Raw genomic sequence first — 9,039 nt, forward strand, 5'->3', positions numbered from 1 at the left:
CTGAGGAGTTAATCTCAAATATATACGTTCCTCAAAAAATCGTTTTCAGAACTATTGAGTGCTCTGGCATATGGAGGAAAGTACCAGTATACCTAACAGTCATTCCCAGATGCATGCTAACAGTGTGCTAAAAATCAGTCATTTTGGCCTTTTAAGTGACTTCATAATGGTGCTGAAAGCTGCCCCACATTTCTGGCATCACACATGCTTCTGCAGGCTTAATTGCACTTCTGTGGTGTCTTTTTTTGTGCCAGTGCAATGTGTACGTAATACCATCTCTTTGAAGTGTCTGTTTAGCCTCCACTAGCCTGAGTTACAAAGTCTACCCTTAGTAACTTTTTCTATCTTGCTTCTCCAAACGGGCATTGAAAGCATTGGGTTGGCAGCCTAAATTCTGACCGAATGAAATAAGTCTGGAGTGAATTAAAGCTATAGTCTGAGTCCCAGTCATGCACAGAAAAAGTTGGAAGAAGCAGGTGATTTTGTAAACAGTTAATTCTTACAGAGGCTGTTGTTTGGGAACCCCTCATTGAAGTGATTGCGTTTGGCCTGCTTCTCTTCCCTCACACCCCCGTGGTGCACAACAAATCCCAACCATGTGGATCTTAGTTTATTTACAATAGTCAACCTTTAACTAAAAATTGGTGCTCAACATCACTGTAATTAAAATGGAACATAGACCCCAGCTTGGCTAGGAGTTTACGATGTGGCCATGAAAATACTTTATCCACATGGAGCACTGTCAAACGATCAGGTTTTGGGTCTCCCTGGTTCTGCAGGCTGACAGCTATTTTGGCAGCAGTGTCGTCAAAAACAGATTGGACCATGTACGTTCTTCTAAACCTAGAGCTGAAGAGTCCATTCACTTTAGTGAGAAATAAATCTAAGTAGGTGGTAGGTTCACACACAGGTGGCAATGTGTGAATAATTTATTTCGTTTGACTGAAGATGCATGAACAAAGAAGATCCTTGGATAAAGATGTAAACTGATGTGGATGCCAGATGAACTTTGACTGAACTTAAGGCCGAACCATATTTTAAAAAAATAAATAAATAACCCAGGATAAGGAGACACAATAGCAGATGCTGGAACCATCTGTTCTGGGACAGCTTTAATCAAAAACTTCTTTTGGTCTATTGTGTGTTTCCCCATTAGGTAGTGGTATTCTCTGTATGAATGTGGTCTGCCTGTGGTGAGATATGAACAATAATGGCCCTGACCTCCAGGTGAGTTGTCCTCAATCCCAGAATTTTAATATGCAGCCTGGCTTCTACAGAAGTTGAAATTCTGTGTGTAATCAAGTGATTGAGTTAAGCACTGCATCCTAACCTTAAGGCATGTATTACAATCACTATCAAATGAACTTTAAGGATGAGCTGTACTGCTCCACGTAATTTGTTACAGATGTGAGGGAATCCCTAATTTCCCAAGGAATGGTCACTGCAGACTAGATGTTGTTTGAATGAGGTAAACAGACTGCACTTAACCCTTACTGCAGGGGTTCGGTTCTGAATCTGGCAAAACCATGATTTAAAGTGGTCATGATTCCAGCATTTTGACTTTCCTACTCCCCATATATTTTTTTAGAGTAGGACCTAAATTATTATTTTAAATAGGAATCACAGTGTTCCAGGGATGGTACAAAGTCACAGATTAGTTTCTATGTCTGGGACAAGATCAGTAGGTATAGGTCACCACTCAGGTATGATAGAGTGTTGACTTCCATAAAAGACAATAGTCATGAACAATTTTTCATACCCATCCACTGGGATAATGATATTTAGTTATTTTTAATGTGGAAACACATTGTTTGAAGGACAATGTGTACATTATGGACTAGCTGTTGAATTTTGCTAGCAAATCATCAAGTACGGTGGAAGTCAAGTGAGTTTCTACTGCCATTCAACATTTTTTGGAAACTCAAGGGTCAGTTGGTTGTTCAGGAGGAATACTTTTTTCCAGCAGTCATTTTTTGCTAATACAAAGTCTGGGATGCTAGCACTGTACTGTCAGTGGAACTGTTTATGATAAACTTCTCTGAATATATGTAATGGAGAAAGGCCCTGAGGACATTCAAATCTTATTCCTCTGTCAGCTTGAAGAAGCAGAGGGACTGTGCCTGCTGTTCTCTCTGGGCCTGTGTTTTTTTATGTGACCTCACACCAAACGTTCAGTTCTTCTGGGAGGCTTGTGTGTTGCTCCACCAAGCATGGCTTTCAAAAGGGTTTGAACTTTTAGCATGAAGAGCACTTGTGTGTCTCAGGAGAAGGTAATCTGTACAAACAAAACTTTGGGAAACACTTCTAAATGACAGCTGTATGTTCCCTGAGAGTGCTGTTGTATCAAGAAGTCAGTGAACTAGTCTGGAAGTTTGTGGAATTAAATTGTTTTGACAGAGCTGAGTGGACAGGTAATAATCCTAAAGTTTCCTGTATTTTGGGGTAGGAGACAGAACTTCTAAAGTTTTAATAATAATTTTTAACCTGCTGTTAAAAATGTAATTTCAAACAGATAACATAGTAATTGTGAGTTATTTATATTTCTGGTTTCCTACAGGAAGGGAGTCAAATAGAACACTTCCAAAAAGAAAGAACTTCATGGGGAAGCAGTCTGTGCATCTCTTCTTTCTTACTGATCCTTAATTTAGAGATTTCTCACAGGATTCCACACTGTGTCTTGAGATCCACTTTCTTACAGCCATGAGGATGAGATTGAATTCTGAAAAGATGTAACATTTAAAGGGGTTAATTATTTTTATATCTTTTCTCAAAGTTGGCAGCAATTCACCCATTGATGGATAGATCTAAGCAAAGATCCTTTTAGTTGCAGAAAATAAAAAATTATTAATAAAAGGAAAATGAGGCTATCACTAAAACATAGGGAAAAAAAAATCATAGAATCACAGAATGGTTTAGGTTGGAAGAGACCTTAAAGATCATCTAGTTCCAACCCCAGGGACACCTTCCACTAGACTAGGTTACTCAAAGCCCTGTCCAGCCTGACCTTGAGCACTGTTAGGGATGGGCAGCTACAGGTTCTCTGGGAAAGCTGTGCTAGTTAGTGGTAAAATAGAGAAGGAAAAGTGAACAATGAAACCAAAATTCTTTCAGATACGCTTTATCCTCTCCACTGGGGCTTGATCTAGAGCCCACTGAACAGGTTCCCCTAGATTTATGAGTTCTCTCTTGATTGTCCCCTTATGATACACATTCTTCTAGCCTGGGCCTGAACTTCAGCTTTACACCGCCTTGATACATTATTTCTTATGAGTTCAAAGCTAGCTATGTGTACAATGTCTGTTTAGGTACATGCTGCTGTTTGTTTTTATACTTACGTTATTAATATTACATTAAAGAGGTCCATTTCAGTGGCCTTACTTGGACAGTGTGCACAATACTTCCATACTTGTTTGAGGCATATTATGAAGATACAGAGCACTTCATAAGTTCTAAGTACTGTTTATAATAGGATTTTTTTCTTGCATTCTCAAAGTGCCTAAGATCTTCTCAATAAATTATTTAACCAGACTGGAGCTTTCTGTGGTGTTTAAATGAGAACAGTGTTTCATTGTGTCATCTGGCATGTAAGGTGGAGTCATGGTGTGTGGCGATCTACAAACTAGAAAAGAACTGTAGTACTGCAGTTTAGATTATTGAACTGTTACTTGTGATCAAAATGAATTTTTCATTGGTATCAAATGATCTGAATAACTCTTTTAACATAAATCAATAAAAAAGGAGAGATTTTGTGCTTTTTCATATAGGTTTAATGTTTTATGATCTGCATGTACATAAACATTGTGGAATATTTATTATTGACCTAATGGAAAAAAACTGATGTTTTGTTGGATCAATGTATGTCACAAGTGTGGGAATACTAAAATAGTCTTGTTCAAGTGAATGATAAAAATGCCTTCTTTTTCACAGGTATAGCTTTGCATTTTCAAAACGTGAAATATTCTGGAGTTGCTATTTCTTGAATTTGCTTTGTTTGTGGAATTACAGCTTTGCAAAGAGCTGTATTGGTTGATGCTATGATTTTGTTTACATGTCTTTAGAAAGGAGACAATTGGAAATGATGATATCACTGTTTTACAGGTAGCCAGCACCCTTGGCTGTGTGAATTTTGGCTGAGAGGGCAAGGAGTGCTGCAACCCAAGTATGATTCTACCGCCAACTCCATCGATGTTTCATACTGAGAATGAGTAATTAGTTTTCACTAAAAAACTTTAGTAGACCCTAAAAATTATGAGCATTGCTGCAGAACTCTATTTGCGGGACCTGTATTGAGTTTCTGATAAAATGTGTATCAAAATTAATTTTATTTTCAAATGGTGGCAAGCATAAAGCAGTGTCTGAATCACTGAGCTTTTGGAAATTTACTGATTACACTGATAATACTCTAATGAGATACATAATAAAACAGAAAGTTGAATACAATTATTTTAAGAACCTTTATTATTTAAATCAGTTTAATATATCTCTACTCTTTTAAGAGCCTTGGAAGTTAATTTTCCATGTGTATTTTATGTGTATTTATATGTTGCCCTGCACAGTGGTAACCTACATTTGATTTTGTTATCTAATTCCTATTACAGTAATCTGTGGAGTAATATTAGAGTGAATTTTAAAGAAACTATGGAAGTATAGATATTGTAGAAGGAACATTTATTACAGTAGTGTTGTATATGGAGAAAATGCATGCTTGTTTCTTTTATTAAATGAAATGTCTGTAGGTAGTAATCAAGACTTGTTGAACTCTGGTGTGAACTCTGAGCTATAGATCATATTAAGAATGGTGACATCCTGGTCTTGTCCTGTCTATAATTCTTAGTAAATGAGTAAAGACTGTGTGTTACTAAAAAAAACCCAAACCCAGAAATGTTAAATTAATAGGTTGATTCATTTACTTATTGATTGTATTAATGTAGGTTTTAAATTTGGGAAAAGGAAAACACAGCTCATTACTTCTCTAAGAGATCAAAAATTTCTAAGTTTCAGAAAAACTGAAAAATTCTAAGCTTTTGAAGAGTCCATGCTCTAACAATTAAGTAAGAAATAGCTGAGCTTCATTAAAACCAGTAGCACATTTGCCAGAACCTGTAGTGGAGGCAGATTTTTGTCCTTGATGTCTGAGGCATGGAAATTCTGTGATGGCCTTTAATGGCCACATTCAAGACTTGCTCATAAAACAGAAGAGGAGGCTCGACAGCTGTTTGAAACCATCATGTCTCTGTTGATTTTAGTAATGATAATTTCTACCAGCTAAGAATCTGCCCCAAGGTCTTTCAGTAAAGACCCTTCTGTGTTACTTAATTTGAAAGGCAGAAAAACATGCCCAGGAAATAAAACCAAAGCCCTTTGTGCTCTATCTTGTGCATTATAGTTTTAGAATATTAAAGTGTAGTGGCACTTCTGTAGCAAAAGAAAGGAAGGTGGCCTGCTAACTAAAGCAGGATGCAATTTCTACCCTCCATCTTTTATGGTCTTATGATGTCCTCTTTGCTAACCAGCCTCTCTTGTATTGAATTACTGTTTTCTCCTCAGTATTTTAAATTCTAAATATGGAAATATTGTCAGTACTTGTAAGGCAGAGTGAACCAGAAAAATATAGTATCATTTTCAGATTATACTTGTAGCGCTGGGACTTAAAATAAAAACCCAAAAAAACCCCCACCCCCCCAACAAACGAAAGAACTCCCCAAAAAACACCTAGTGCTGTTTCACCTGCAAATTTATGAGCTTTGGTACACATGAGCTTTGGTACACACTGAGAGGTCATTTCTATGGTGCCACTTCAGAGAGAGCCACCTAAAAAAGTGCTGATTTGGAGATGCTGTGGAAATACCAAAGATTCTGACTGTTCTTGGCCTTAACTGTAGGGGGAGTTCACCAAATCCAAAGAACTCTGAAGCGGTACTTCTCCCGTTTGCTGCCCTGGATGCTTTGCATGTGTCCTGCAGAAAAGGAATATCTCTTTATTGTTGATGTTTCCCTGCCACCCCTCCCCAGAACCAAGTGTTACTCAGTGGAATTCACCTTGCAGAACAGGAAGACTTTTTAAGGCTCCCAGTCTGCTGCATGAACATGTGCTGCATATGTTGTTTTGGTTAGCAGTTCAAGTATCCTAGCAAGTCCTACTTAATAATCTATCTGATAAGGCTTGATTGTGCTTCACTGTGTTTAAATTTTTTGGGGAACTGTTTAGATAATGAAAGTGCTTCAGGGCCCGCATTTGTGTAAAACTTCAAAATTAGAAAACACAGCTTTTAGTGTCTCAAGGTTTCAAGATTAGTGAAATACTGAAAGTATTGTAGTGTTTAACTGAATATCCTAACATTAGCATACATGATGCATATGTAAATAATGTCTGTTTGTACTTTCTGTATTACGTTTTGCTGGTGTGAGTGTTACACGAAATGGGCAGAAAGCAGTTTCGTATCTCTGTGCAGCAGCAGAACCTGCAGAAGGAAAAGGTCGTGTGTAGACCACCTAGGTTTCGTCATGGCAATAGAGAATTGTACCCTGGATTTTTTTGAAGATTCTTCTTACTTTTTCAGTGTTAAACAGTACTATCAAATTGTAGGTGGTGCTATTTCTCTTTGGCATTATGTTTCCATTAAATAGTGCTTATTGAAAGTAACGTCTTCCCAGACCAACAGTCTTACATCCATCTGGAAACAAAAATATGCATTAGATCCTAAGAACTGATCCTGGATAACTAGTAAAGTTTTCTTGTTGTTTTTATTATTCAGTAACATTGCAGAATTCTCCTATTTAATTGCTCATGCTTATGCAGTACAAATGATAGAATGCAAACTTCCACGATGTTCTCAGCCTTATTCTTAATATCTCAAAGCTGTTACTTAAAGGAAAAAAATAAAATATTCAAGCTACAGACCATAGCAACAAGTAAGGAATTCCAAAGGAGGTTACAGGAACCTTGTTAAAGTTAACATGTTTCAGACCTTCAAAATCCCATACTTCGGGCACATTCTTTTGCCTCACATCAGAGATATGCATGTGTGGTTGCAGTGATAGCATTATTGTAGCTGTGGTTGTTTAGGATTTTTTGTTTAAATATAACTCTTCCTTTCCCTTCTGCCCTGGCATTATTTTCACTGTTCACAGTGTTTTTACTTAAATTCTCATGTACAGAATTTTGATAATTTTAACTGAACAATTCTATTTCTTGTACTTATGGCACTTCATGTGAAACAGTTCTGCCTTCATTTCCTGTTTATTTTTAGTTGCTAATTTTCAGACTTTTTCCATCCCCTTGGGTTTTTTTAAAATCCTGTTTGGTACAAACCAGGGTGGTCCAACTGGCAGCCCAAGGAACAGTTCCATCTGGCCTGCTGCATTTGCCAAGGAGGAGCTAGGAAATGCCTGTAAGGGCATGCACTGCATTCACAAGCAAATGTTACCTATTGCTCAAATACATAACTATGCTTAAAGCCCCACTGTTGTGCCATGTCCACCCAGAAAAAGAGATTGGCAATAGACATCCCTTTTCCCAAGCACAGCCAGGTGTCTGGAGGGGCTAGCTGTCCTTTCAAAACAGTCTTTAAAGAGGATGCTACAAGTGGAAGCTAGCACCTGTCCCTAAAAAAGCTAGACCACTGTTTTTCCTGGTTAGATTAGTAAACTAGTAGACATGAGTGACAGGAAATCCATGTGTAAGCCCCAGAAGTTTTGGAGCTATTTAGACTTTTAATAGAGTTTTAAAGAAAGCCAATGTTATTAATTCATGGTATCATTTCTGGCTTTGCATCTGACTTCCATAAGTACCCTCTGTCAAGTCACTGTATTTTTTTCCCTTACACAAGATACCCATGATAATAATAACCAAACACCAAGCATTGAAAGCACCATAAGAACCAAGTATATGTTGTCAAATTGACAACATTTTGAAGGATTTTGTTTGGCTACTTTACACATTTATTTTTGTTGGGGAATATTCTACATTCAGATGCACATGGGTGCCTCACTTCAGATCAAGGCACCTGCCAACATGCAATTCCTCCTAATAAATTATCTCAAAAGCTGAATTTATCCCACGTACTCCATTATGTTGTACAATAATATCCTTTATGTAATAAAATGAACCCAACTAAGCATGAGGTGTAAGCAGTGCCTCATAAAACAATAATATCAGATCTTTTGTTATGTATTCCATTTCCATTAAAAATATTTATAATGACTAGCAAGAATGGGGCACACCACAGCTTGGCAAAAGGCTGAAAGAAGCAGTCAGTAGCAATACACCCAAATGTGCATTTATTTTACCATATCATGTTTCGTGGTGACAGCAGAGCTCTGCTAGTTTTAGTATTGTTATTCAATATACTGTAACACATAGACTTATCAAAGAGCATATACTAGAAAAAAACCACCATAATGCATCTCTTAGTTTTATGATAATGCCTTTTAGTGTCCTGCTTACCTTTTAAGTCATAGAGAAACACCAGATTAGTGGTGTTTCATATAACATATAACCCCTTTCTTGTTTAGAGTATACAGCAGCACAACTGCTCTATTCACTCTGTGCTCATTTATTTTAAAAATATTTTTTCTGTTTATTGTCACACACCCTCTGCTCTGGTCTGTAGTGTTCCCCATGATGCGGTGTATCTCCAATTTTGGTTAAAAACACCCCTTGTATCTGATAGAGATCATCTCCCCAGGGGTTTGGGTTTTTTGGACTTGATTAATCTCCTTTGTTTTCTGCCTCCTCTTTGTCTGTTTTTTCTGATTGTCTACTCTTTATGCTGTCTATAGCTATGGTGTTTTCCCCAAGTCTTTCTTTCTTTTTCCTTCTTTCTCCCTTTCATGCTCGGCTCTGCATTTCACACTGATTTACCCCTGTCTTGCTTTGTTTTTTCTCCCCACTCTCCAATTTTCTGTCCATATCCTTCAGTCCATCTTTTCCCTTTTCCTTCTGCTCTGTTAATTTTACTACACTATCCTACATCCCTCTTTGTTTTCCTTTCTCTTCCCTAATGGTGTCTTACATCTGGGAGATGACTGATGATGACA

General features: G+C 37.4%; 1 long non-coding RNA gene across 1 annotated transcript; it reads left to right on the forward strand.

Moving 5' to 3' along the window:
• Positions 1 to 360: 360 nt before the first annotated feature.
• On the forward strand, positions 361 to 2,753 carry LOC133275667 (uncharacterized). The gene is made up of 3 exons (XR_009745653.1): positions 361 to 476; positions 1,157 to 1,227; positions 2,662 to 2,753. It is a non-coding gene; the product is annotated as an uncharacterized LOC133275667 (long non-coding RNA).
• The last annotated feature ends 6,286 nt before the right edge of the window (positions 2,754 to 9,039 follow it).

The sequence above is a fragment of the Pezoporus flaviventris genome, unplaced genomic scaffold, assembly GCF_033815535.1.
Source record: "Pezoporus flaviventris isolate CSIRO_AGI_PZ_B2104156 unplaced genomic scaffold, CSIRO_AGI_Pfla_v1 ptg000002l, whole genome shotgun sequence".
Lineage (NCBI taxonomy): Eukaryota > Metazoa > Chordata > Aves > Psittaciformes > Psittacidae > Pezoporus > Pezoporus flaviventris.